Source organism: Ailuropoda melanoleuca, chromosome 7 (genome assembly GCF_002007445.2).
Source record: "Ailuropoda melanoleuca isolate Jingjing chromosome 7, ASM200744v2, whole genome shotgun sequence".
In the NCBI taxonomy this organism is placed as follows: Eukaryota; Metazoa; Chordata; class Mammalia; order Carnivora; family Ursidae; genus Ailuropoda; species Ailuropoda melanoleuca.
Genome location: NC_048224.1, coordinates 54,185,426 through 54,213,157, shown reverse-complemented (window position 1 = coordinate 54,213,157; position 27,732 = coordinate 54,185,426). Strand labels below are relative to the sequence as shown.

The 27,732-nt window shown below is 54.5% G+C and overlaps 3 long non-coding RNA genes across 5 annotated transcripts in view; 1 reads left to right on the top strand and 2 right to left on the bottom strand.

The window, feature by feature from the left end:
- Positions 1 to 9,893: 9,893 nt before the first annotated feature.
- LOC109488997 lies at positions 9,894 to 17,513 on the bottom strand. 2 transcript variants are annotated; one of them, XR_004626608.1, is made up of 3 exons: positions 17,416 to 17,513; positions 16,998 to 17,216; positions 9,894 to 10,328 (listed from the first exon to the last, which is right to left on the bottom strand). It is a non-coding gene; the product is annotated as an uncharacterized LOC109488997 (long non-coding RNA). The 2 variants fall into 2 exon arrangements; XR_002141925.2 differs by having other exon boundaries at positions 17,049 to 17,216.
- A 4,524-nt stretch (positions 17,514 to 22,037) lies between these two features.
- Positions 22,038 to 24,276, top strand: LOC117803035. The gene is made up of 3 exons (XR_004626605.1): positions 22,038 to 22,266; positions 23,988 to 24,081; positions 24,217 to 24,276. It is a non-coding gene; the product is annotated as an uncharacterized LOC117803035 (long non-coding RNA).
- The window catches only part of LOC117803036, an 18,173-nt gene continuing 12,855 nt past the window's right edge, over positions 22,415 to 27,732 (bottom strand). The window contains exon 3 of one of the 2 annotated variants that reach the window (XR_004626606.1): positions 22,415 to 23,371. This is a non-coding gene — a long non-coding RNA (uncharacterized LOC117803036). The remainder of the gene's footprint in view (positions 23,372 to 27,732) is intronic. The other variant, XR_004626607.1, reaches the window with a different exon arrangement.

The following is a 27,732-nucleotide window of genomic DNA, read 5'->3' as shown; positions in this document are numbered from 1 at the left end:
CATGTCCACCGCCCCTCCCTCCCTGTCTTCCGATAGATCTTTACCGAGATAGATCTTTACCGAGTACCTTCCACCTGGTGATTAAGACACAGAGAGCCCCGTAAACAAAAGCGTTAAGATAATTTTAGCTATTGCTAAGTGGTGTGACAGTGAGTGACAACGGGGAAGTCTTGAGAGCATCGTTAAACTAGCAAGGGCCTCTCTGATGAGGGTTCCTCTGAGCTGAAGGACGAGCGGGAGCCGGCCATAAGATGCTGTGGGGACGGAATACTGCCAGGCAGAGGGAATGGCAAATGCAAAGACCCGGGGGCAGGAACAGGCCCTGGGTGTGAGAACAGAAAGAGACCCCGTGTGGCTGGAGCAGAGGGAGGGAGGGGGGTGCAGGCCACAGAGAGGAGTTTGGGTTTGATTTCTAATGTATACCTCACACCCAAGCATCTTGGAGAGGCCAGAGGCAGCTGGGATAAGCCCTTGGCCTGAACATCTGCTCTTCACGCCCCCGACTCCTTTGGCCGCAGCATTTTCTCGGAGCCCCGTGACCAGGAGAGGGGGTGGTAGTCACCCACCCAGGACAGAGCGCTGCTTTGGTTTGCAGTGGTTTCCCAGGGACTCCGAACCCTGTGTCCTCTGGGTCACCCTGCTTTGCTGCCCCCAGAGGACAGTCACCACCGTATTGCAGTGGGCAGCATCGCGGGGACACCCTCACCATGTCCCAGGTGCTGGGCCAAGCCCTTTCTGTGTGTCTGTGAGCTCGGAGCCCACTTTACAGATGAGAAGACCGAGAGAGGCAAAGGCATCCGGCCAAGCCTGCACGCTTGATGTGCTCTTGAGACAGATTCCAGCTCCAGGAGGCGTCTGGGCCCTGAGCGTGGCTGGCGGGAGGGCAGAACTGAAGCCCAGCTGGACTTAGAGTCTTTTGGGGGGGCCCCTGGAGGGCCTGGAGGGCTGGGGACAGGGGTCGGAGGACGCGGAAGCCAAAAGCCAGAAGGCAGGCTGCGGGTCCAGGAGAGAGAGAGTGGACCTGAGAGAAAGCCACGTGGGCTGCTCCGACCCTGAGCAAGGAGGGGTGTGTGCAGTTGGCACAGGGGCGCGCACGCGGAGGCGCACATGACGAACACATGCGCACACACTGGTGTCTAAGAAGCCTGCACACGCACAGCACCCTGGTACCCGCACACGCATGCGTGGCACGTGCTGCACACACGAGCATGCATGCAGACACGCGCATGCCCCACCCCGCGTGTGTGCACACGTAAGCGTACCTCAGTGCCCGTGCACACGGGCACACACAGCGCATGCTCGCGGAAACTCCTAATGGACCATCCGCATGGTTCTCTCCGTAGCGATTATTGTGGTTCAGTCACTCATGCAATAAGCGTCTGTTGAGCCATTTTCGGGGCCTGGCCAGGGGGGTGGGCACTGCGGACCCAGCCAAGGGGACCCACTGTCCCAACCCCACTGTCCCAGAGCTCCCAGTCTAGGCGGGGAAAAGATAGTCAGTAAACAGTGGACTCAGATCGTTCAGGACGTTTGCGGTGTGCCCTGGAGTAGGACAGGGAGCCAGGGTCCCCACGGGGCTGGAGAGCTGGTTTGGGGGGACTGTCCAGAGGAGGCGTGTCTCCATGTGTGAGGGGACCAGGGCTCGGTGAAGTGACACGTCAGAAAGGAATCTGGCTGGGAAGGAAGAGGCTGGTGTGCTGGTGGGGTCTGTGGGACCAGGTAGGCCAGCCTCTAGGCCCAGGAGGCCCCCACACTGACTCCCTTTCTGTGCGATCTCCCAAGAGGGGGCCATGGAGGTCTCCAGTCTGTGCCCCCCCCCAGCACCCAGCACAGAGGCGTGCCCAGTCCCTGCAGTACGGGGTCCTGGCTGGTCTTCTGTCAGCAGCTAAAGGAAGAAGGGGAGGTCAGGGGAGTGGCCACGAGCCATGCCTTATCTCTCCTTGTCTCCCTCCCCTTACCCTCTCTCCTCAGCCCCTCTTCCCCCATCCCCTCCCTCCCTCCCTCTTTCTCACACACAGAGCCCTCAGTCTCCCTATCTGGGCAATGGGTGGGTGCCAGCACCTTCCTCACAGTGCTGTGGGGGAACGGATGGGAGACTGGTTCATGGGGGGGCTTGGGACACTGCCTTTCCTCTAGGGAAGAACCAGCCTGTGCTTCGCACGTGGCAGCAATACCCCCACAGCCTTCCCCTGCACCCCGTTGTACCCCATCTCCTACCACACACACACATCCAGCCCCACGCACCCCCAGAGCACGCCCCACGCCATGGACCACACGTCACCCCCCACCACACACACACACACACACACACACACACACACACACACACACTTGGCCACCTTGGGCAGCCTGGCCAGTCACACCCTCTCCACCAGCCAATCTCCCCGTCAAGTCCGGGGCAGTGACAAGTGCGCGGCCCACGGACCCCCCCTGACCCCGGCTGCAGGGCTCACTCATTGATCCAAAGATGCTCTTTCCTTTCCCTCAGGCGCGTCTCTGAAGGATGGAAAAATCGATGCCCACAGAAGAGCAGGTGCAGGGAAGTTACGGACAGCAGCGCTGGGGAGAAGACCAAAGGCAGGGGGGACCTCAGGCGCCTGGGGGTCCCAGCGGCTGGGGTGCTGCTCCCCACCTCCCAGAACAGACTGGGAGGCGGGCGTGGTCAGCACTGGCCTGAGCGGTGTGGTTTTGTTTTGTAATATTTTGTTCTGATGACAAAAGCTACCTATATTCATTGTAGGAAATAAAAATCACCCAATCCCTCTCCAGAGGTAACCTCCCTGTTAACGCACATAGTAAATCCTTCCAGCCTTTTTTCTCTGCACATCGAATGCACTTTTTATTTTTGCAAAACTAGGTTGTGCTCCATGGTTTTTTTCACCAGCACGCTCCTGGGCTGTTACGGGGCGCGCCATCCCTGTGTCTGATGGCTGCGCCACGAGTCGTCTCGTCCGATGGTGGAGGCACTGCTCAGGGCCGGGGGTCAGGATCTTGGCCCGTTGGCTATGTGACCTCAGGTAGGTGGCCTACATCCTCTGACCTGACCTTGGTCCTCCTCTGTGCGGCAGGGCTGCTGGTGCCTGCCAAGGGTCCCATGAGAGAAGAGGCTGAACATGCTCATTCCACGCGGAGCACGTCGAGAGCGTTCCATCGGCTGGGGGTGGTGCTGTTTTTTATCTTTATCGTTACACAGCCAACCCACCATTATGTCGCCACTCCTCTGTTAGCTGAACATGGTGGCTGTTGATTCAATGTCCCTTAAAGGGCTTCAGTGAATATCCTTGCCAAGAAATCTTTGACAAATCCACAATGACTAATTCTGAGTGATTTCTAGGAGGAAAGTTGTATACATGTTAGGACCTGTGTTCTACACACCCCCACCACCCTCCGGAAACCTTCTGGTGACACTCTTGTATGAGTTTCCTAGGGTGACAAATGACCACAACTTTGGTAGCTTAAACTCACAGAAGTGTATTCTTTCACAGTTCTGGAGGCTCGAAGTTCAAAGCCAGGTGTCAAAGGCAGGGCCATGCTCCCGCTGAGGACTCCAGGGTAAGGTCCTTCCTGCCCCTTCCAGCTTGTATCGGCCGCCTGTGCCCCTTGACCTATGGCCTCTTCACTCCAGCCTCTGCCCCTGCTCTCCTCCCCTGTCTGTCTTCTCTCCTGTGTGTCTCTTACAAGGACACTGTCCCGTAATCCAGCATGATCTCCTCATCTCAAGATCCTTAACTTAATTACATTGGCAGAGACCGCTTTTCCAAATAAGATAACATTTCCTGGTTCTGGGGATTGGGACACGGTCATATCTTTTGGGGGGCTACCAGTTAACCAACTACCCACTCCTACTGAGGAACAAAGTTTGTGTGGAATTCTCTTTCCCCTCACCACAGAGGACATTCCCATTTTTTTAAATGTTTGGTCAATTTAGCAGGGTAAAAAAACCCAAAAAAACAAAAAAAGAAAAAAAACCCTTAAAGTACGTTCTTTTGCTATTAATGAAGAGGAACCTATTTTCAGAGGCTTTTGTTGGTCATTTGTGTTTCCTATTTTCTCACTGGTTCAGGTCCTTTGCCAATTCCCTGTTGGGTATTAGTGATGAAAGAAAACATTTGCCAACTTAAGCTGTCTTTCAGCTAAACTGTCTTTCAAGACTAAGAGCAAAATAAAGGCGGTTCAAAGACTGAGAACCTACCAAATGAAAGATTGTCTAAGGAAGAAGGAAACCAAGCCCTGTATCAAGTATGTAATGAGCCCCGAGCAAAGATATTGAAATGTGGGTAAAATCTAAGTAAGAATTTACCATTCAAATCAATAATAATGACAAATGTAAGCTCAAAACAAGATCAAACCAAAATATAGGCAATCGTACATGGTGATTGGAAGGTATGACTGGAGTTAAATTACTCTGAGACCTTCACTGTCTAGGACGAGGGTAGGGAGAATTGATTTAGATCATGTTAAGTCAATTGTACATGCTAGAAATTTAAAGATAACCTCTAACAGGCAGAAATGGAATGCATAACTTTCAAACCAATAAAGGGAAACGGGAAATAAAGAAAACACGATTGGTCTCATAGAAGGCAAAAAAAGAGGAGAGCGAGAACAACACTATTGATTTTTGTGTTTTTGTAGGATTATATGTTATTATTTAATAGTTTTAATCTGCTCCCCTTGGGTTTTCAAGTAAACAATTACATGCTCCAAAAATAAGGATAATTTTTTCTCCTTTTTAGTCATTGTTCTTTAATTTATGTTTCTTGTCTTATTGCATTGTCTAAAAGTTTCAGAGCCATGTAAAATTATAGAGGCATCATTAAGCATTCTCGCCTTATTCTGGACAGTACTAAGGATGCTCCCAGCACTTTACCATTAAATGTGATGTGGACTTTTGGCTTGAGACAGATACTCTTTGTCATTGAATCAGGATAAGTTAGATTCGGCTGCAGTAACAAATAATGTCACCATCCCATGGCTTGAGAGGGGTTTATTTCTGTTCATCTTAAGTCAGCTGCAGGTCCAGGCAACTCTCTCTCAGTTACAGCTGTGACTGGCTCGTACCCCCACATCATCAAATGCTCACCTGCTTGCTGCGGCAAAAGAAAGTGACTTGGAGAGTCTTGGACCAGGAATTAAGCGCTTCCACTTAGAAATGACACAGATTACCGCAGCACATGGCCCTGCCTAAACCCACTGGAAAGTGTTATCCCAGCCTGAAAGCATCGTAGATGTCACCATAAGCACGTGAAGGAAGCATCCTTTCATTGCTAATTTTATCCTTGGGTCAGGACCCCCTGCATCTCTAGGAAGTAGGTCTTTCCCTACCTTTTCAATTTATGCCGTAGTAATAGATTTTTTGGTTTTCTTCTACTTGTTGAATTGGTTTGGGTTATACATATTTTCCAATAAAACTATCTGCTTCTTCATATTTTCAAATTTATTATCATAAGGCTTCACTTAATGTAATTTGATTTTTCAAATATTTTTGTTCCTATTGTGCATTCATTTCTCTCTGCTTATTATCTTTGGATCTGCCAGAAGTTTACTGAATTTATTAGACTTTCCAAAAGAACAACTTGTAGATTTATCTTTTATTTCTGGTGTTTTTTTTTTTTCCTCTTCTCTAATTTATGAAACTCTGCTTTTTATTTTTATTGACTTCCACCCTTTCTTATTTAAGAAATTCACAACGCGGAGCTATGAATTTTCCTCCTTATAACATTTTAACCACCTTCCCATATGTTTAGATATGTGGTATTTGCAGTGCTATTTTTTTTTTAAATAGTCTGTCATGTCGGTTCTATTTAGACTTATTTACAAAAGTGGTGTTTAATTTTCAAATGGTTGGCTTTTCAATTTAAACTTTTGTTAATAATTTCTAGCTTAATTGCACGGCGGTCAAACAATGAGGCTTTCGCTGTATCTGCTTTGGGGATTATATTGAATTTTTCTTTATGGCCTAATATATGATCAATTTTCATAAATGTTTGATGGGTTCTGGCACACAAATGAGTATCTTTTATTTGTAAGGTACAAAGTTCAGTTATTAAATCAATCTTATTAATTCTATTCTTCCAATCCCACACAAATGTGTTGGGGGGATATGATTTAAAGATGTCACAATCGGAAGTGTGTTAAGTCTCGTCTGGAAGTTGTTTTGTTTTGTTTTTGTTTTTTCATTCTATGTGTGTCTAAGTTAGTGCTCCCCTGGTTGGGTCTAACGCTATGTAGGACGTAAAAGACCATGGCGACCAGATCTTTATTCTGACTTGTACTCTTTATCAATACAAATGACCTTCGGTCTCATGTCCGGATTTTTGCCTCTGATTCTTTCTCTGCCATCAATATTACCGTTTGTCTCGTTGGACTTGAACTTGCCTCCGATAACTTTGCTCTGATCTTTCATTTTTCACCTTTCCGTGCCCCTTGGTTTGAAGCTTATTTCTGGTAAGTGCCATAGAGTTCGTTTTCCGTCTTGGTTTTTGTTTTATCCAATCTGAGAGTCTTTGGTATTTTACTAGGAAAACGTCGTGCAGTTACGTTTGTAATTAACATTGACCTGGTGGCGGTGAGGCTCGCTTCCGGGAGGAAGCTGGTCTCAGCCTGATTCCTTCAATCCCTTCAATCCCGTGGCTGCTACGTTTTGATTCCTGCATTTTGTTTTCTCTTTCTGAATCTTCGCTTTAGTCTTTTCCAGACTTTGGTCAGTAGATATTTTGTTTCTCATTGTGCTAGAAAGTTACCCGTAGCTTGAAAAAGCCTCATTTGTAGCTGCCAGGGCATCTGAACACAACTGGAAAGGGTGCCTGGTGAATTCTTCTTATTCAGGGTGTCTTGAAGGGTGTCCCTGCCCGCCTTGGATCCATGTTGACGTGACTGAAAGCTTCAGATCCAGATGGTTCGATTATTATTTTTCCATTCTATGATTTGTCATTTCACAATAATTTTTGACATTTGTATTCAGTCTGGAAATGATATTTACAATAATTCTTCTGACTCGCTGCTTTTTAACTAGTTTCAGTACTAATGCCCAGACTTTTTAAGCCACGGGGTTATCATTCTTAGACTCCCAGCTGATGGGAGCATATCTCTCCGTAATAAATGCTTCAGTATTTCCCCCAAACCTCATAAACACGGCTCCCTTATCACTTAGCATCCAGTATAACACAATCTAAACCGGCCTGGGTTTATTCTTTCCTTCCTGGAGGCATGTACAAGTCGTCCTTATTTGCATAAGTCGCACAGTGTTTTCCAGAACATGTCTCGATAGAAGTCTCTATTTATTTTCCCTGGAATGCAGTGAACCTCCCCAATCCGCACAGTCACATCTTTTTGTTTTGTTTTAAAGCACAGGTGAGTTTCCATTCATTATATTTCTAAGTCATCTCCGATTCTGGCCTTTTTCTTCAAGAACCCGCCGGTGCTGTGTTTGCTGCCTCCTCATCCCTGTGAACTTCTCATGCTTTGTTTTCGGCTCTTGTCTTTTTAGAAGTGTCTCTAGGTTGGCCTCTCCATCCCTGATCATGTTTTCTGCATTATAATTTCTGCTTTTGACTGCCTCCAGTGCAGATCTGCATTCTGCTTCTGTGCTTTTTCCCTTCCTTGAGTCCTTCTTTCTCTCCCCATCTGCATCCGCTTCCTAGGGCTGGCGTACCAAAGACCACAACCGGGGTGGCTTACAACAACAGAAACTCTTTCTCTTGCCGTTCCCAAGGCCAGAACTCTGAAATCAAGGTGTTGGCAGAGCTGGTTTCTTCGGGAGGTTCTGAGGGTGAACCTGTTCCATGCCCCTCGCCCAGTTTCCGGAGGCTGCCAGAAATGCTTGGTGTTCCTTGGCTCATAGCCACGCCACTCCTGTCTCTGCCTCAATCTCCACGTGGCCTCCTCCCTGCATCTCTCTCTCTCTCTCTGTTTTCTCTTCTTAGATGGACACTTCTCGTTGGATTTGGGGTCCACCCAGTTCATCCACGGTGATCTCATCTTGCGATTGTTAATTATATCTGCAAAGACCCTTGCCCAGATAAGGTCACATTCATAGTCACCAAGGGTTAGGACTTGGACATACCTTTCCAGGACCACGGTTCAACACAGTCCCCCATCTGCCTCCCTCCCCATATCCCATGCTTCCTTTTCAGATTTATCCGGGCTGCCCTGTGGTTCCTGCTCCTGTCTGGCAAGGCAAGTTTTTCCATTAAAGTTGCCACACTGTTTCCTGACGTTTCCATCCGGTTCCTTCCGGAAGCCTCTGCCCGATCTTCTGTGTTTCGGAACACTGATCCCTTCTCTGTGTTCTGCACACGTTTCATCCACCATCTTTTACTGGTGGTGCTTTTTCTCCTGGATTGTCCCTCAAATACAGTTAACATAATCTTCACTCGGAGACTGTAAGTAGACGGGGTGTGTACGTTGCCTTTGCTCCTTCCTCTTACTGCTTGTGTGATGGCTAATTCTTATCCTCAGTGTTTGGTCTGGGCAACAGAATCAAGTGGGCTTTGCTCAGTCCATCTCCCCATTCCCTACAGGTTTCTGCCAACTGCAGGTTGCTGAGCGAAGGCGGTATCTGCTCCTGTCTGCTCTCTGGTTCTTGGATATTCTGAACGGATGAAGTCCCAGCATGCACTGCTCCTGGGGGAGTTTCCTGCCCTTCCGCCACCCCCCACATTCGCGTTTGCTTCCCAGAATACCATGCACCCTGAGAGCCGCCTGCCCTGCCCACCCTCTCTGAAAGACCAGTGGACATTTTTCCAGTAGCATCTGTGGGAGAGGGACAACTGTCCAGTTTTCAGACTGCCACAGAATCCAGGTCTCTGAGTGGGGGACACATGAGGGAGGAGGTCTGAGCACCTTCCCACATTTGTCCCTGGTCTCTGTGTCCTGAGGTTTCTCTGCAGCACTGTCCCCGCCGTTATGCTCAGTACGGCTCCTCCCAGATGCTGGCGCGAAGTTGGCAGTTATTCCCCACGCTGAGTGAGGCTCTGTCTTTCTCTCTGCCTTCATGAGAATTTAATGGAAAAATAAGAACAGCTGTATCAGGGGGTTTCTCGTTAGATGCCATTTTATATGGAAGGCCACAGATTTTGTGTGTGGATGTGTTTTTTTTTAAGCCCAGGCTCACTCATTCATTTACATTTATTTATTCCAAAAAAAGTGCCTTCACTGCTTGGCTTTCTAGTGGATGTCAGGATAAATCAGCCAATAACCCAGAAGCGTTTTGCAAAGACGCGGGAGTCGGGGAAAGGCCCGAGCCCTCACCCCTTCCTCCCTCTGCCCAGCAACGCTGACCTCCCCAGCAGCCCTTCCACCTCGGAGACCTCGTTCCTGGGCCCCCAGATCAGCAGTGTGTGAAATCAAACACATTTATTGAGCTCCTGATTTGCTCCAGGCACCGAGTAGTTCTAGGGGAGAGGGAGAGAGAATCCCCGGGTTCCTGCCCTGTGGCGGTGCATGGCTTCTGTCTTCCTGCTTCAGAGCCTGGTGTCCATTGGTTACGATGCTTCGATGCTTCGTAATGGTTATTTGATTAAGAACCTCACTAGACCCCTCCCAGACCGGCACCCCACGAGGACAGGGACAGCGTCCATATCCTTGGTAGCGAGCACAGCTCAGACAAAGGCAGGGCTGCCTGGAGGAGAGGCCATCGGAGCTAGGCTTTGATAGGGCAGATAGGAGTTCCGTGAAGATGGGGTGGGGTGGGGGCAGGAAAGAGGGGTGAAATCTCTTTCTCTAGGGTCTCCTTAGTCCAAACCTGGCACTCCCTCTTGGCCTTGTTCTCACTGTGGTTTCTCCGGCTACACAGAGAAGATACCTCTCTGGATCTTCTATTTATTTATTTATTTATTTATTTATTTATATTTTTAAAGATTTTATTTATTTATTTGACAGAGACAGCCAGTGAGAGAGGGAACACAAGCAGGGGGAGTGGGAGAGGAAGAAGCAGGCTCCCAGCGGAAGAGCCTGATGTGGGGCTCGATCCCAGAACGCTGGGATCACGCCCTGAGCCAAAGGCAGACGCTTAACAGGCGCCCCCCTCTCTGGATCTTCTGAGAGGCTCAACAGCCCCGGGGTCCGGGTGGTCCTGGGGAAGGGGGGAGGATGAGGTCGATGTTTGCCTCCCCTGGGTTCCCTTTCTTTGGCTTGCTTCCTCTTCTTTATCCTTTTTAAGCAGATAGAAGTGGTGCCGGTCCCTCCGTGGAAGCCTAAGGGTTGTCATTACTTTTCCAACGGGCCCGTTCATGGCTGGGTCTCCTGGACGTGAACCAAAAGCCATTTGCTTCAGAGGCAAGATTTGAGTCAGGCCCAGCTGGGTTTTCCCATCCTTTATTTGCCCGATCCTATTAATAATTAATGGTACAGTAATGAGAATTGCTTTTAATAGAATCTGCTGCCATCACTGCATTCTGTTCCCCGCCAAGGGTTTCCCCCAAAAGGATTCATGCTCACAAGCCTGAGTTTCCTGCCACAGGCACCCCTGGGAAGCGGAAGGTAGGTACCCTGCTGTTGTCCTTCTCAGCCCTTCCTCTCTTCTGGGCCCGAGCCCCACCCCCCTCCCCTCAACCTGGAAGCCTCTCTCCCTCCTTTGCCATTTCCTATCCCCCCTCCCTGAAGCCCCGCCCACCATCCCCTCGAGGTTCCCCCAGCCGAGTGAGGCTGCCCCATCCAGCCCAGCCAAGCGTGGTGCTGTCACGCCTCATCTGTCACCAGGGCAAACGGGTCCCATCGGGCAGGGACAGGGCAGGCTAGAAGCTGCCGTGCACCCAGCCCAGGGTGGGCATGAGACCCACACTGTGCGTACAGAAGCCTATATTCCAGACGAAAAAGCCCCCCGATAGCAAAGGCCAGTCAGAGGGGTGTGGGGGAAAGGCTGGGTCCTGGCTTGGCCACTGTCCATGGCATCCGGGGACAGTGTTGTCAACCTTGCCCCAAGTCTCCGCTTACTCATCTGCGGAACAAGGATGGAGATGGGCCGTACCCCCCGCCCCTTCCCAGAATGTGCCGGCGGAGAAAGGGAGCGAATGCAGGGGAAGCAGAGTTCAGGGACCTCCTTAATATTCATGCCAGGACAATATCCATGATGTGCCCAGGGTTTTAGCTATTCATGACGCTATTCATTGTGGTGGTATTTACGACATCACAACCTGGAAACCACCTCGGTGTTCAGTAATAGAGGACCGGTTTAGGAAGTGTGAGCGTAGCTACGGGGCACGGGGGCTGATTTTGGAAAGGGAGGCTTTGGGACTGCTCCCCAAACTGTACTGGGCGGAGGAGCCCCCCCGGGGGATGCTGGGAAAATGCATGTTCTGGGGATGGGGGCTGAGATCCTCCACTTCTAACAGCTGCTGGACCGGGAGCACCCTCCGAGTTCCAATGGGGCAGAGGCTCTGGGCGGTGTAGACGTTTGGGTCCTGCTGGTGGGTGGAAAAGCCAGGTTGTAAAACAGAGTGTGTTCTGTGATCCCCTTGCTGGGCTCAGAGCAGAGCCCGCACTCCCCATTCATTACCAAGTCTGGAGGCTAGGAGCTCAAGCGCTCAAAGTGCTTCTAGATGGGTGATGAATTATAGATAATTTAAAATTTTCTCTTTGGTTTATCTTAATTTCAAAATTATCCACAATTAACATGTATTACTTTTGTAAATGGAGAAAAATGCTATTTTTTTTTAAAAAAGAACAAATGTTCTCTTCCCTTCCCTACAACACAATCAGGGTAATATTCAGCCTGGAACGACGGGAATCCTGAGAAGATGCGGATTCTGGCCTCGCTCCAGAGTCGGCGTGCAGGGCCGTGGGCTAGACCAAGCAGCCCACAAGGCTCCGGCGGCCACGACTCAAGAGCTCAGCACATGCTCGACGCACCCAGGGTCCCCCTGTCCCCCACAACCCCTGGGAGGGGACCATCACCATAGCGCCTCGTAGTAGGAACACCACTTTGCAGCCGAGGGAACTAGCGGTTCTGGGAGGAGAGCGAGCTGCCCCGGGTCACCCAGTCCCCCGTGGGGGACATGCAGGGAGCCAGGAGTAATAGGGCCAGCTGGAAGGAAATCTCTTCCTCTTCAGAGGCCTTTTTGGGCCACTAGTCAGGGCAGCCTCACCAGAAAATCCAGACAGACAGATGCTGAACAGCTCTGAAAATTAGCTGGCGTTTCTATGTCCCAGGAGAGGCAATGGGGAGCCAGTGAATGTTCCGTGTGAAGACGAATGGAGTCTGGTTGTGAGCGGTGGGTGCAGAGGGCTGCTGCCAGGAGACCCAGCCGCAGGCGTGGGGTGACCATGGCAGGCCAGGCTGGGGGGTGCACAGCAGCAGTGGCAGCGAAGTCAACAGTGGACACCCCGTGACCTCCTATGCCATCCAAGGACGTGAAATCACTCCTCGCTTAATCCTTAGACAGCCCTAGGATGGCCCTGCTGTCATTCTCCCCATTGCACAGATGGGAGAACTGAGGCTCGTGGGGTGACACGGCCAGGGTGGGCTCCCAGGTCTGTGCGACTTCAGAGTGGGTGCTCTTCATACAGTGCTCCGCTGCAGAGAGAACCGAGGACGGGAAAGGAGTGGGGTGTGGGCAGGAGCGGGTGCACTGAGCCGCACTTGGCTGGCAACCCCAGTCCCTGGGAAAGGCTGGAGCAGCAAGCACTCCGGGGGTAAACGAAGGAGGAGCAGACTGCGGGGTGCAGGTAGATGTGCGGTCCCTGTGGAGGAAGAGAGGCGGCGGAGCTGCGGGCGGTGAGAGCAGGAGAGGAAGCGGGTGCTGGGAGCATCCGGTGTGTGAAGGCTTCTAGGACAGACAGTGAAGTGTGGGGACTCGCCGTCTGTGGGCAGCATGGAGGGGCCGGGATAGAGGACCCACCCAGACACCCCTCTCTCTCCAGGGTGCCCTGGTGACCCATACCCCAGCTTCGGCTGCCTGGAGTACCTGGCCCCTATTCCTGCAACTCCTGCCCTCCCCCCCCAATGGGGCTCTGGCTGGAATCCCTGGGGGGGTGAGCCAGCTGAGGCAGGGGCAGGGTCTCATACAAACCTCCTGCCAGCCACTCAAGGCAGGAACATCACTGGGGTCAGAAAGAGGGGGAAACTGAGGCCTGGTGTCCTGTGCCCGAGCTGGAGCGTGGTGGGATCCATCTGAGAACCTCAGAGAGTGGCCCTAGGGCCCTTGGGCTGGTCCAGGCCAGGGAGGGAGGGCTGAAGAGGGCATCACTTTGTGACTTCTGCTCCCCAGGAACCAGCCCTCCCCTTTCTGCCTCTGCAGGAGCAGTGGCGGCAGCTGGCCCTGGACCAGGACCAGGAGGGGGAGGGGAAGCAGCCAGCGGAGTGGGGGAGGGGGACAAACCAGACCTCAGAGCTCACTGGCAGCGCTCCCCTGCTCCCTGGGGAAGGACTGCAGACAGCCCACCCTGCACGGGTCATGCAGGCACTGCACCCAGCAGACGCAGCCAAAACTGTGCCTCACCCACTGGGTCCACTCTGCCAGCAGCCAGGACCAGGCTACACCTAGGCCGTTGTGGTCGAGACCTTTGGGCTGGGTCTCCGGCTCTTAATTCCGTGCCTGGTACCCAGCTACTCCTCACTGAACCTTATGCAGTGGGTACTATTACCATCCCCATTTTACAGATGAGGACACCGAGGCCCAGAGAGAATGACATGAGCCAGAGCCTGAAGCTTGCTGGGTACAGGGCCTGCCTCCCCCGTAGACCTCCAGTAAAGACCGGCCCCTTGAGAAGTGTCCTCACACACGAAAAGGCCTTCATCACCGTACGTGAGTGGGCTGGAAACAGAGGCTCCGCCTGGGTGGAGACTGGGGCAAGGTCACACAGTCAGGCAGCGAGGTCCCTTCACCTGCCCCCAACTAGGCCCCCACAGAGGGGAGTGCCAGGAGGCCCAAGGGAGGAAGCCCCTTTCTCAGGGTCAGGAAGGAAGAAGAGGAGGGGCGGGGGCCATGATCCGAGGCTGTGGTCATCTGAGCTGCTGCGACCAGGCCCAGCCTGCCGGGGGAGATAACCCTGGCTGGCAGGTGTCCCAGGAGGGTGGCAACAGCCACAGACAGACCCAGCTTCATCTCATCATATTCGTACATGGTACCCTGGAGGCTGGATCTGGAAGTTCTGGAGCAGTGTTGCCCAAAGTGGGGTGCTCAGAAGGAGCCCCAGGCCCTAAGCCTCCCAGGCCTAATATCTCCCACCCGAGAGGTGACCCCCTTGGCCAAAATTGGCTGGGAACTTCTACAAGCTCCTTCCCTATATCGGAGCCAGGCATCCACATCAGAATGTGAAGGCTCTGAGAAGTCCTGCAGGACAGAACCCTACTTGACTTTGCTTAATCCAGCCTTTCCTACAAAGTATTGAGCCACAAACTCCACCTTTTCTGTGAAGTACGGATTAGCGGATTAGCGTCTGGGGCAGGATAAACATGGCCACAAATTCTTTGCACTCCCATCATGGGTGGGGGGCTCCCTTCTCTCTGGCTGGGCCAGGAGGCCAGGAGAGCCTGGAGGAAGTGATGCCAGAGCCATTCTTTAACTGGCCTGGCAGCCTCACCTCCTGCCTCTCAGAGCCTTGAGCTTTGACATAAGAAATTGGTTTAGGCTCCTGGAAAGGGCAGAGGAGACCCCAAGATGAGGGCACCTGGGGCACCCGGCCCACTGGAGCCTTCAGATGACCCCATCTGACTGTGGCCGCAGGAGAGACCCCCAGCAGGAACCTCCCGGCTGAGCCCCGTCAACCCCAGCATCACAAGAGAGACTGAGGAACTATTGTTGGAGGCGAATTGTCACACAGCAGCAGATAACTACGGAAGAGTGTCCTGCAGGACCGCTCTGCGTGGACAGGAGATGTCTGCCCCCCAACCCTCACGGCCCACCACACCACGCCACACCTTCAGGCCGAACGACATTCGGGCACTCTTATGCTACACCATGCCCCTGATCAGGGTATGTATGCCCTCCACCTGGAATGTCCTTGGCCTCCTTTTCTACTTGGGAAGATCCTTCTAGACTCAGCTCCTAAGAGGCCTCCACTTTGAAGACTTTTCTCACAGCCGTCAAGGCAGTCACATCGTCCCGAGGCTGGGATCTGCCCGGGCTCATACTTGCCAGCTGGATGAACTCGGAGGGGTGCCTGGCTCTCTGGGCCCCAGCCTCTCGCATGAAAATGGGGATAATATGGCTAACAACTGCAGGAGGCTTTTGCGAGGGTTAAACAGGATCAGGGTAGAGCAGATAATACAGGCCGGATAAACGGTGGCCATTATTAGCTGCTCCGCGCCTCCCCTGCCACGGCGCCTAGTGCTAGGCGTGGGATCATCGCGCTCTGGCTCCCCGGAGACCAGGCCCTCCCTCCTGCCAGAGCGGGTCCCCCCTTCCCCCACAGATCCCTGCCCACTGCGCCCAAGCACAGAAAATAGGGAACACAGCTCCCTTATTTTGACTGAGGCCCAGAGAGGTAGAGGGCCTTGCCCGAGGTCACACAGCTCACTCTGGAACAGGATCCCGGGCTTCGGCTCCTGACCCCATGCTTTGTCTGACAAGGGGAGCTCGGAGTCTCAGGGACAGGTCCTCTCTGACTCCTCTAAAATCTCTCGTGCCTTCCCTGCCCTTGGCACCGCCTGGGATACAAGATACTCCACAGTCTGGCTATGCCGTGGGACCCACTCACGGTAGACGGCACAGCCTGACCAGGGTCCTCCCCACCCTGCTCTTTTCTCCCTTCTCTCCCATAGAGGCAGTCAGAGATATGTGTCCTGCAACCCCAAAAGGACTGGGGGAAACCCCAAACCAACATTAGGGAAAAGACTGGCAGGATGTGTTCAAATGGCCCAGTCTGCAAATGTAAAAGAGACCAGCACGGAGGGTCACACGGTGGGCCGGTCCTGCTGAGCCCACCCATTGTACAGACGGGAGACCTGAGGCTGGTGAGGTGCATGGAGCCTGGGCCCCAGAGACTTGGCTCAAAGCTTTAGCACTCCTTTTGGTAGCTAGGGAATCTTGGGTGTGTTTCGTCTCCCGGCCCCAGCTTCCTCATCTGTAAAATGGGAGTGAGAACACTCCCACCAGGGATCCACTCAAGCATGGTGAGCCCTGGGCCACATTGGGCATCTAGACCCACTCCCCTCCTTCCACACCTGACAACCGCTCACCACCACATTTCCACGCTTCCTTCTGGTCACTTTCTAGGTGGGTCCGGGTTCTATATACACTTGGGGGGTCCTGGGGCTCTGAGGGTATGTGGCAAGGAGCCTAGAGCCTTTGAAGAGGGCCACAGGGTTCTGGAGAAATCCTTCCTGCAGAACAGCTGGTGTGGGCAGGCCAGGCCTTGGGTTAGGGACCTGCAGGCCTCAGACACAGTAGGTGGTCCACTTGGGAGTGTCAGGGGAGACAGGATGAATTTCTGTGTTTGTTGCACAGAATGGTGTGTGTGTGTGTGTTACGTTTGCCCAGTATGGGGGGGCTGGGGACAGGGAGGGATGGCCCTGCAGCTGTCCCCAGCCCTGGGAGAACTCTGCCGGCCACGCCTGTCCCAGCCACTGGAGCAACCCCAGGACCCTGATCTGGAAGGATTGCTGCAGCCAGCTTCAAACCCTGGCAGCGAGGCTTAAAGGGGCCGCTGCAATGGTTAAGAGCCACCTTTGTGGTGACTCGCCTGTCCTTCCCTGAGGGGGGGGGGGTTCCACCAGCCCCTTCACCATCTTCCAGTCCGACCACCAGCCAGCTTCAGGAGGCAAGGAGGAGCTGGTAACAGGGCTGTGCTTCCACAACCAAACCAGAGTTCGCATATTAAATAACACACTGGGTTTTAAGTTGCAGGGAGTGGGGGTGTGTGTCAAGAGACCCTTCCAGCTGGTGACCCTGAGGACGCTGCCTGAGGAGTCCTCCATTATTAACGAACATGCTTCCCTCTCCACAGCTCTCTGGAGCTTCTGTGTCAGGCCCAGAAAGAGCTTCAGGGGAGGGGCTGGCGTCCAACTGGCCGGTCTAGGCAACCACGCCATCCCTCTATGGGACTCAGTTTCCCCATACCTGGAGGAGAGGAGCGATAAAGGGAACAGGTGATACAACACCAACACAAACCGTTGAGTCAGGTGCTGTCAGGGGCGGGGTCACCTCTAGTCCAGGTCCCGGCTCACGGAAAGCAGGCCCAAGCAAGGAAATTTGGTTGAGCTTGTGAAACGGCCGGTGACCCTCCCAGGTCCCTCTGTGACCTCCAGGGCTTCCCGTCTCAGGGCCTCGCTTTTCCATCTGTGAATGAAAGGGACGGACGGGGTGTCGGCGACCGGCCCGCAGGAGGGGGCGCAGGGACACAAGGCTAGGAAGAGACCCAGGGGGGATTAGAACTCAGCTCCACTTCATTCCACACCCCCAGCTCTTAACTTCTGCTCTGTGGGCCTCACTGCCCCACTGATTGATTAACTGATTGGTTAACCGGTTGACCGATTACCTGCCGCGGAGCCGCCTCCCGGCCAGCTCCCAAAAAACGACCCCTCCGACCCCATCGCCCCGCCAACAGTCTCTAAAATCCCACCTCAGATGCGCCCCGCCGCCGGACAGGGGGCGTGGTTGGGGGCGTGCCCGGGGCGTGGCTCCCGCCGTTCCCCGCCCCCGCCCGCCGGACTCGGCTCGTTAATCAGTCGCGGTTCCGCCAATCGGCCGCCGGTTGCCCGGGAAACGACCTCTCCCCTCCGAGCCTTCATAGGGTTTCCCCCCTCCCCACCAGGGCTCCACCCGACCCCGCGGCCTCCTGCCCTGGGAGGGGCGGGCGGGGGCTAGACTCCCGGACCTGGAGAGACACCCACCGACCCAGAGACGGCGAGAGACGTAGAGACAGAGAGAGACAGGGCTTAGAGACGCACGCAGGCAGGGGAGACTCGGGCAGCCGAGGACGGAGCTGGAGAAAAGAGAGACGCAGCCAGGAAAGCACACCCCCGCCCCCACCCCAGTCTCAGAGGCCGAGAGGGCGAGACTGGGAGAGACAGTCACAGCCACGTAGAGAGACAAGGGAGGGCGATCGTGGAAGAGACGGAGACAGCGCAGAGATGGGGGGAGGTGGAGGTCCCCCCCCGAAGAAAAGACCGGGGCCAGCAAGGGGGAGAGCGTCGGGAGGGGGCGAACTTGTGAAAATAAATATTTATAAATTGAGAGTTTCTAAATTCTTTTTGCATTTCTGTAGTAAATTATTCATCTGTGTATCTCCTCCCGCCTCCTATCTGCTTGGGGAGCTGCCAAGGGGGGTGCCAAGGGGGGTGCCAAAGGGGTGTTCCTTTCTGTGCTCTTGCTCCCCCTTCCCCTTCCCCTCTTCTCCTTCCTGCCCCTTTCTGCCGTCCTACTCCCTCTCGCCCCACTCCGTGTCCTATTCCCCCTCTCCCCGCCTCCCTCTCCTACCCCCTCCTACCCTCTCCTTGTCCTCCCCCTTCTCCATTCTCCTCCTCCTCGGTCCCTCTCCTCCCCCCTTTTCCTCCCCTGCTTCCCGTCTCCCCTCCCTCCCTTTCCTGCTCCGGCTGGAGCTGGGCACCCGAGGCAAGCGAGGAGGGGCCGCCGCCCGGAGGTGACAGGCTGCCACGCTCTGGCGTTTCGTCCCTGCCTTAAATAAGAATAATCGTCTAAGTCAGCGGGGCTGGGATTAAAAAAACACTCGTCACTGGCAGTCTGGCACCCCCAACCGGGACCACGGAAATCTTCCTCCAGAGGACTGGGGACACTGGAGTTGGGGGGGGCGGGGGAGGTGGGAGCTGGGCCAAGGGGGTTGGCCGCCCCCGGAGGGCCTGGGCTGGAGCCAGAGGCCACATTTCTGCCCAGGGGACCTCGACAAGTCCGTCAGCTGTCAGGGCCTCGCTTTCCCCCTCTGTGAGATGGGGCCAGGGACTGACTTCCTGTTCTCTAGGGCTAAAACCACTCTCGAATCTGTTTGGGAGTCTGGAAGCTTTCAAGGCCCCTCTGACAAATCCCCACAGCTTATGAGGCACAAAGGAGGAATGGGGAACACGTCATAAAGCTATGACGCCAGTTACTAAACATCAGGCCAGGAGGGAGAGGGAAGCAGTCGGGGCCCCAGTCACAGTGTTCTGTGAGCGGCCCCTATCCAGTCTGTGGCCTCCAGCAGACTGCCTCAGTGTCCTCGGCTGTAAACTGGGCCAGTGATGCCTCCCTCCCCTCAACTGGGGATGGCGGGACCTCCCCATCCTAAGTGTTACACGCTGTGCCTAGGTCTGTGTCTTAGTGGCTCTGGTCCCAGCTCCACCTCGCCCATGCCCACTTCCCCTGCCTGCAGCCCAGGTAGCCTCGAGTAAAGTGCAGCAGGGGAGGAGGCAGGAACTTCTCTGGGGGCAGGGAGTACTCAGCACCAAAGAGCTCCCCTGCTCCTGTGACCAGCCCAGAAGTTTCCAGAAAGCCTCTGACAGGGGTCTGCATCCTTTTTCCCCATGAGATGCTGTAGGTAGATGGTGGCCTCCACTCAGCGGGCCTTCCCCTTCTGGGCACAGAGGCCTGGGCTTTGGGGCCTGAGTTCTGACCCTACTGTTTCACCTTAGCGCTGTCCTTTCCCCCTCTGGGGTGAGGGTTCCAGCTTCCTTTCAGCCCTCGTTTGGGACCCTCACGACCGCTACCAACAACGTGCTAAGGTCCATTACTTACCAGGAGCCGTGCTCAGGGCCCCATGCCCCCCTCATCCCCCCACGCCCCTCTCATGCACGGCCCCATTTTACAGAGGAGGAAACTGAGGCTCAGAGCGGGGACTTGCGGCAGGTCAGGCAGCCGAAAGTGGCTGGGGAGGGCTCTGGCTGAGGCTGGCTTTGGCAAGGCAGAGGGGTGTGTCCTCACCCCGCTCCCGCTGCTTCCCACAGGAACGTTCTAGGCCATGTCGGTGCTGCCTGGAGGGGAGATGCGCCCTTGGAGCCAGGGCTGCCCAGCCGGTCCCAGCCCAGTGACCTCAGACCCAGTAGGATCCTCAGAAACGCCCGCCTCTCATCCAAAGACTCCCCTGCCTTCTGTGGTCTTTTTACAGAAGCACAGTGAGAAATGCTTTGGGAAAACGATCCCCTTTTGGGTGTCTATTGGCCACTCTACGTCTGTGGCCAGTGACACCCTTGTTGGCCTAAAGCAGTGGTTTTCAAGCCGTTCAGAGACCCTTGGGACTGCGGGCGAAGAAGGCCAGGTTGGTGGGCTCTCAGCCCCCACCCCTGCTTCGTTCAGTAGTAATCACTTGGGTAAGATTAATTTTGAGAAGGAATGAAGCACAAGGTTGAGACTGGAAAGTGGGGGTAAAAAAACCAGTTGGAAACCCATTATTGTAAATAATTAGGAGTGCTTTGGGACAGAGAACCGTGGCTTTTCTGAGGTCCCCCCACTGATGTAACTTAGCGCTCCCAGCCCACCACCCCAGGGGTGAACAGACAAAACCACAAGGACAGCTTCAAAGTCAGGAGGCCTCTCTGAGGACTTGTGGGGCCTAGAACGTTGGGCAAAGTCATTGTGTTCGGTCCCTACTCCGGGCCCACCTAAGTGGGGCTGTTGTGCCCGGTGTGGATGAGACACCGGCGCTCCAAGTTGTCCAGCCAGGTTCAACTAGGTCACCCGGATCTGACGCCAAAACCCACGCTCCTGACACTGACCTCCCTCCCCTAAAGAGGTACCAGAGTCACCCCTGTGTGTCATTGGCTCTGACCCTTGTCCTGCTTATGAACCCCCAAGGGTTTCTGTGGGCCCCAGAAAGGACTCACAGGTGCTAATGAGACAACCGTGGTCCAGGGCAGAGCACCCTTCTTGTGGGCACTGCCATGCCCTCCACATACCCACCTCTCAGCCAGGGGCGCCTGTGTCCCCACTGAGGGTGACAGCCACATTGGCCATTCCCCGGTGAATGTTGTTCCCAGAGTGTCAGAGCCTTTGTGCCTCCAGGAGGCCCCAAAGCCTGGCTGCTTGGGTCCCCCTGCACCTGTTTCCCTTACACCCTCCCCATCCCGTCTGCACTGGACTGGGTTCCAGGGCCACCACCACCATGCTGCCCCAAGTCATGGCTCCTCCCAGAGCAATAAGGCCAGGTCCCAGTCCTGAGCTGCGGCCCCTTCCTCCCTACAGCGAAGGGAGGTCCAAGAGGGACCTCTGACCGAAACAGCCTGGGGGTGACCCACCCTCTGCCTTGCCAGAGAGACCCTGCCACCGAGGACCACCCAGGCTCCAGCTGGGGCCGGGAGTGGGGGACAGGACAACAAAGGAGAGAGAGAGAGCACCTTGCCTTTCCACAAGGGAAAGACACAGAGTGGGCTGGGTGTCAGCATCTTGCTGTCTGGAAGGTAGGGGACAGAAATCCCCTGCTCCTGGGGTGGAGGGGAGGGAGATCTCTTTGGAAGTTACCCCACAAAGAAAGAGAATTTACAAAATCAACAAGACCGAACCTTGTAAATAGCCGTCCCCTCTTGCAAAGGGATGAAGGGGATAAGAAAACAAGGAAGGGGAAGAGGGATGGGTTGATGGGTCTGAAGCCAAGGGAGGCAAAGAACTAGACCCTGCAAGTCACTGAGGAAGTGAAGATGAGTTTCAGAAACTTCCCGAAAGAAGGCTCTTGCAGGGGACACGAGTGTCTTTGAGAGGAGCCAGTAAAAAAAGGATCGGGAAGTCTCCAGCTTGGAGCTGGGATCTTGGAACCAAGAGGACTCAGCTCAGGCTGGGACTATGACTCAAACGCTGCTCCCTGGGCAGCTGCAGGCAAGTGACTCAACCTCTCTAGAACTCAGTGTTCCCTGTCTGTGAAATGGGCACGGCAGAACACCAGTATTAGAACTGGGATCACAGAGTCAAGATGGGAAGGACATTCCTCTCTTCCTGCCTCCCCTCCTCCATGGCCCATCTGGAAACTCCTCTCCGAGACGGAGAACTCAGCCTGGTCCCCGGAACTCGCTGGGCTCCATTAGCCACTATTCTTAAACGCTCCTCCTGACCCTGGGAAGCAGCACCTGCTGCCAGAGAGCTGTCAGAATGTTCCATGCACCTGCCCTTTGACCTAGCAATTCCATTTTTAGAATTTATACCACAGAAACACTCACACGGGTGACAAGGGAAGACGCACAGGAAATCCATTGCATCACTGTTGATAATAGCCGAACTTTAGAAACCACCTAGACATCCATCCAGGGAGACTGATTCCTTAAACATGATGGCGGGGCCCGATGCAAGAGCAAGAGTCCATGACAGATACCTGCCCGCTTCCTCAAAGAGTGAAAAACAATAAGCCTTCCTTGGTATTTCCAGAGGGGCCCCTCCGAAAACACCCTGCTTGCAAACTCGCAGAATCCACAGGGTAAGCGTGGTTGTCCTGGGAAGGGAGCTGGAGGCTCGGGTCGGAGGAGGACTCACTCCAGCTTTAAGCCCTTTTCTCTTTGACTCAGTTTACCTGTGAGCGTGAACTCCACCGGCCTTGATCTCACTAGGATGGTGAGTGGCAACTTTTGATACTCACCCATAGCTGGTTCTCTCCTTGGGACCTCCCACCCTCGCGGAGGGGGAGGCCACGCGGCCAGTGCTGGCCCGTAAACTGAGGGAGGAAGGGGTGGGATGCTGTTTTCCCTGCCTCAGTGACCCAGGGATGGAAGTACTGCAACACAGAGGCAGCCTGGCTCCCTGGGCTTTCTCCTGGAGGGCAGTTGCCCTGGAGAACCCCTTGGACTCCCAGCAGACCATGCTGGATGCAAAACAAACTTTTATTGTGTTGAGACACTTTGACATGGAGCTCATTTGTGACCGCAGCATAACCCAGCCTTGCTAACCGATACGGATTTGGAAAACCACCTTCTGGTTCAAGGGATACCAACAGACCTTCGACAAGTCCCTTGATGCCTCCTGGCCTCAATTTCCCCATGTACAGGGTGGGGCAACGGGTCTTATCTCCACTGAGTAGGGCCCGTGCTCTCATATTCCCAAACCCCAAAGGCCTGAGGATTATTTGCCAGCACTAAGGGCTGCTGGGTGCTGAGTGCTCACCAAACACCCGCCACTGGGCGGACCATCTCAGGGACATCATGGAATAGCGTGGAATCCTCAGTGGCCCCAGAAGGGAAGCAACATCATTATTCTCATGGCCCCAGGAGGAAAAATGAGGCTCAGAGAGATGAAGTCACTTGCCCAGGAATACCCAGCATCTGTGACTCTTAACTGTTCCAATGACAACCCCCATCTGATAGTTTAATCTTTTTCTTATAAATGCAACTAAAAAGAAAGCCCACTGGTGACAACTTGAAAGAACTTAGAATAGGGATTCTTTTTAAAGATTTTATTTATTTATTGGAGAGAGAGAGACAGTACAAGCAGGAGGGGCAGAGGGAGAGGGAGGAAGAGAATCCCAGGCAGACTTGTGCTGAGTGTGGATTCCGCTGCAGGGCTCGATCCCAGGACCCTGAGATCACGACCTGAGCCAAAACCAAGAGTCATGTGCTTAATCGACTGAGCCACCCAGGCACCCGGGATTTTTTTTTTTTAATTTGCCATCTTTCAAGCGTGCAATTCAATAGTTTTAAGTACATTCCCCATCCTGGGCAGCTGTCACGCCCGTTTGTCTCCAGAACGTTTGTTAGGTTGCTGAACTCTGTCCCCATTACACACTTGCTCCCCACTTCCCATCTCCCCAGGCCCTGGCACCCACCATTCTAGTCTCTGACTCTCCAAATTTGCTCCTTCTAGGGGCCCAGGACACGTGGAATCGTGCCGTATTTGTCCTTTGGTGTCTGGCTTATTTCGCTTAGCATTACGTCCTCCAGGTTCATCCCTACCGAAACCGGGGCCAGAACTGCCTTCCTTTTTAAGGCTGAAGGATATTCCATCCCACGTGCCGCCCACCATTCGTTTACCCATCCGTCTGCGGGTGGACACTCGCCTTGTTTCTACCTTTCGGCTCTGGTGCTTAACGTTGCGGTGAACATGGGGGGACATATATCTGCTTGAGCCCCTGCTTTCAATTCTTTTGGGTCTATGCCCAGAAGTGGAATTGCAAGATCATATGCTAATTCTATTTTTAATTTCTTGAAGAAACGCCACACTGTCTTCCATGGGGGCTGCCCCGTTTTCCCTTCCCACCCTCGCGGCACAAGGTTCCAGTTTCTCCACGTCCTCACCAACCCTGGTGAGTTTCTGCAAAGCAGTATCTCATGTGCTTTTGATTTTCATTTCTCTGACGATCCCGGGGGAATAAGAATTTCTTAAATTAAAAAATTTTTATTTTATTATTTTTTAAAGATTTTATTTATTTATTTGACAGAGAGACAGCCAGCGAGAGAGGGAACACAGCAGGGGAGTGGGAGAGGAAGAAGCAGGCTCCCAGCGGAGGAGCCTGATGCGGGGCTCGATCCCAGAACGCCGGGATCACGCCCTGAGCCAAAGGCAGCCGCTTAACGACTGCGCCACCCAGGCGCCCCAAAAAAGAATTTTTAAAATGCTGTTGGTGGGTCTGCCGTGGTACAATCATGTGGACAGGCTTCCGTGGGAGGAGGAAGCCGGGGCCCGGGGTGCTGCCTCATTCCTGGGGATACTGGAGCCACATCTCCAAGCCCTCAGCTCCCAAACAGGTGAGTGAGGCTGTGCTCCTGGGGGAGCCGCGTGCCCCGCACCCCAGTGAACAAGCCAGGGCGGAGGCCCTACCCCTGGGGGTCCGACTTCTCCAGAATTCTGCCTCTAACGTTGCAAAATCTACCTCCCTCCCCCACCCACCAGGCCTGACAGGAACTGAGCTGGGCCTTTCCAGCGTTGGCTGACTCTGGGACCCAGCGTCTCCACCCCGGCCTGGAACACAGAGCAGAGCGGAGGCAACACCACAGCGAGGCATGGGGCAAGCAGGGGGCGGGTGTCATCTGCATGTCGCTTGGCCTTTCACATCCACACGGGCAGCTTTGGGTGTGGGACAAGAGCAGGGCCTTTGGAGCCAGACCGACTCAGTCCGGGTTCCATTTCTGCCATTCAGCAGCTGCGTGACCTTGGAGGAGTCACTTCCCCCTTCCCCTCCGGCCCTCACTTTCTCCTCTGGAAAACGGCTGAAATGGTGCTTGGCACATAGTAAGCACTCCCAAAGGACTTTCTAGAATTACCAGCATAATCCTCATTATCACAACATCACACGAATGGTGGGGTTACGCCTGTCAAACATTCCATGGCTCCCCACTGCCGGCAGGAGAAAGTCCACCGCGCTCATGGACTGGTGGGTACTGCCTGGACTGGCCCCTGCCGACATCTCCAACCTCTTCTTCCCCTCACTCATCACACTGCAGTCACCTGTCCCTCGGGCGCCCAACACTCCTTTCTGCCACAGGCCCTTTGCGTGTGCTCTTCCTCCTGCCTGATGTGTGCTTCCCTTACCCAACTCCACTCCCATCCCTTCAACAACGATTAATCCTAAAAGGCCCTGTCTCGCCTCAAACATCACTTCTTCCGAGAAGTCTTCCTGGACACCCCCACCCCCACCCACTTGGGGACGCTTGCCCCACCCCCGCCCCATAGCCCTTCCCACTTGTGCTCACGGTACTGACTTGTGCAATTACTTGAGGAATGTCAGCCAGCCCACACGAGTTCCATGAGGCCAGGATCACGCCTGTTTTGCTCCTTGCCATGGTGCAAGCACCAGCGACAGGGTTGACCCGGGGCCCCCCCCAAATATCAGTCAAATTGAATTATTAATTTCCAGAATCTCCCTGATTTTGGAAACTCGGATCCTTTTCGACAAAAACAATCCATTCCCTACACAGCTAAATAAGCTTTAACTTTCATACCTTTGATGAGACAAATCTGAGAAAACCCTTGGCTACATCCTGTGCCCTAATTTCTCGGCTTAGAAAAATATGGTCACTGCACTCAGAGCAGCTGCTCACCATTCCTGCTGCGCCTCCAGCCTCGGGCCACCCCTTCCTCAGGACCCAGGGGAGGCTTCGGGCTGCTCCGCGGGTCGCCCCTTGCTTGGGGATAAACGCCAACCATGAGTAATGGCGGGTCGCAGGGGGAGATGCAGATGCGTTTTCAGCCCCGTCAGCAAGATCAGCGAGAGCCTCGGTGGCCCCTTGCCCGGGGTGAGGGCCTGACTCAGCTGGTCCGCACACAGCAGCCCCCCAACCAGCTAGGGAGGGAGGGAGCAGACCCCCAAGGGGGCCACGCGGCAGAAGGCCTCATGTTGCCAAAATCCACGCGGTCACTGCCTCGTCCATCCCCGCACTTGTCTATTGTGCGACCATGGGCCGGGCACTCGGGGCGAGGCCCTAGTGAGGACCCGGGTCCTGCCCTCCTCCAGCAGGAGAAGGCCCTCCACTGTCACAAGCGATGGCACAAACACAGGTATGACTCCTAGGGGAGGTCAGGGCTCCAACCCTTTCCCCAGGCCCACGACTCTTGCTTCCCTGGGCTTCTTAGGGCCTATGGGTGGCGGGGCTGGCCTTACACAATGCTTCCGGAGGCCCCCAAGGGAAGTGTTCAGACATGGGCAGTGTGCATGTCCGTTCAAGAGGCTCTCAATGAGAGAACGTTCTTGGCTCTGAGATGCCGAACAGTCCCTGTAAGAATCCCTGTTGGCACTACAGTGCTGATGGCGGTTGGGGCCAGCTCAGGGACGTGACACCCACCCACAGGAGACCTGGAAGAAGGGCGGAGTGTCCCAGGACTGTAGATGCGTTGAGGGACGACTTGGGACCTTGGGGTCACTGCCTGGTTGGGCTCCGTGCTAAGGCCTGGCGGTGAATGAGGCCCCTCCACAGGGAGGACCAGGCCTGGGGAAAGGAGCTTGGCTGGGGGGGGGGGGCAGGAAAACCTGGATTGTCCCATTCACACGCTCACACATACACACACACACACACATACACAGGCATAGACACACACACAGACCCACAGAGAGCTTCTCTAGAGAGCTTGCATCCCGTTTTCCTGCCCAGGATTTCCAGGCTTACCCATCAGGCAGCACACTCTGCCCACCCCCCAGTGATCAAAGTCCTCAGCCAGGCAGAGCTCAGGGGTGCCTCAGCCTTTCTGGACCCTTTCTGGACCCTCGCCTCCTCCCTCCTCACGGCTGCCTGGCACCTGCCGTGTCCTACACCCCCCCCCCCATTCTGCAGCTGGGGCCACAGAGGCTTTCTTTGGAAAGGGGAGCAGATTCGGGTGGGGATGGAGAGGCAAGAAGCCGCATTTCCTGAGAAGGGAGGCCTAAACCATGGGGAGATGGAAACCCTCAGGGAAATTTGCACCCCGCTGCTTACAGCCGGAGGACAAGAGTTCTCAGCGGCTGTCACACGGACACGCACACACAGGCACACGGACACACATGTGCAGACACACACAGTCCTACCCTCGCACTAGCGCACGCTGGCATGCCTCGGAACACCCGGACACACTCCTGACACACCGACACAATGCACCAACACGGACACGCGTGCGCGCGCACACACGTAAAACTCCCTCGGTCTGTCTGCGGTCTGCTCGGGAACAGCCCTCTCCTGAGGCTGTAGCCTCCTCTGCAAACCGTTCCTGTGTTCCCATGATCCTCCAGGCTGCCCCCCAGCTGCCACATCCCCAGAAATCTGGAGAAATCAGGAAAGATCCTTTTGAAACTCACACCTCGAATTTTAGGCTTAAACAATATTTTGAAAAATTGGGGCTCAGTTCTCAGGCTCAACTGGAGGTGATTTTGTGTTACCAGGCAGGTGGGGGCTGGTAAGAGGGAGGCTGGGGTGGATTTGGGGGAGTAGAGAGCACGGGTTGCTGGGTTGCTGCGCAGGGGGTGGGGGCGGGGCAGATTCCATGGGTG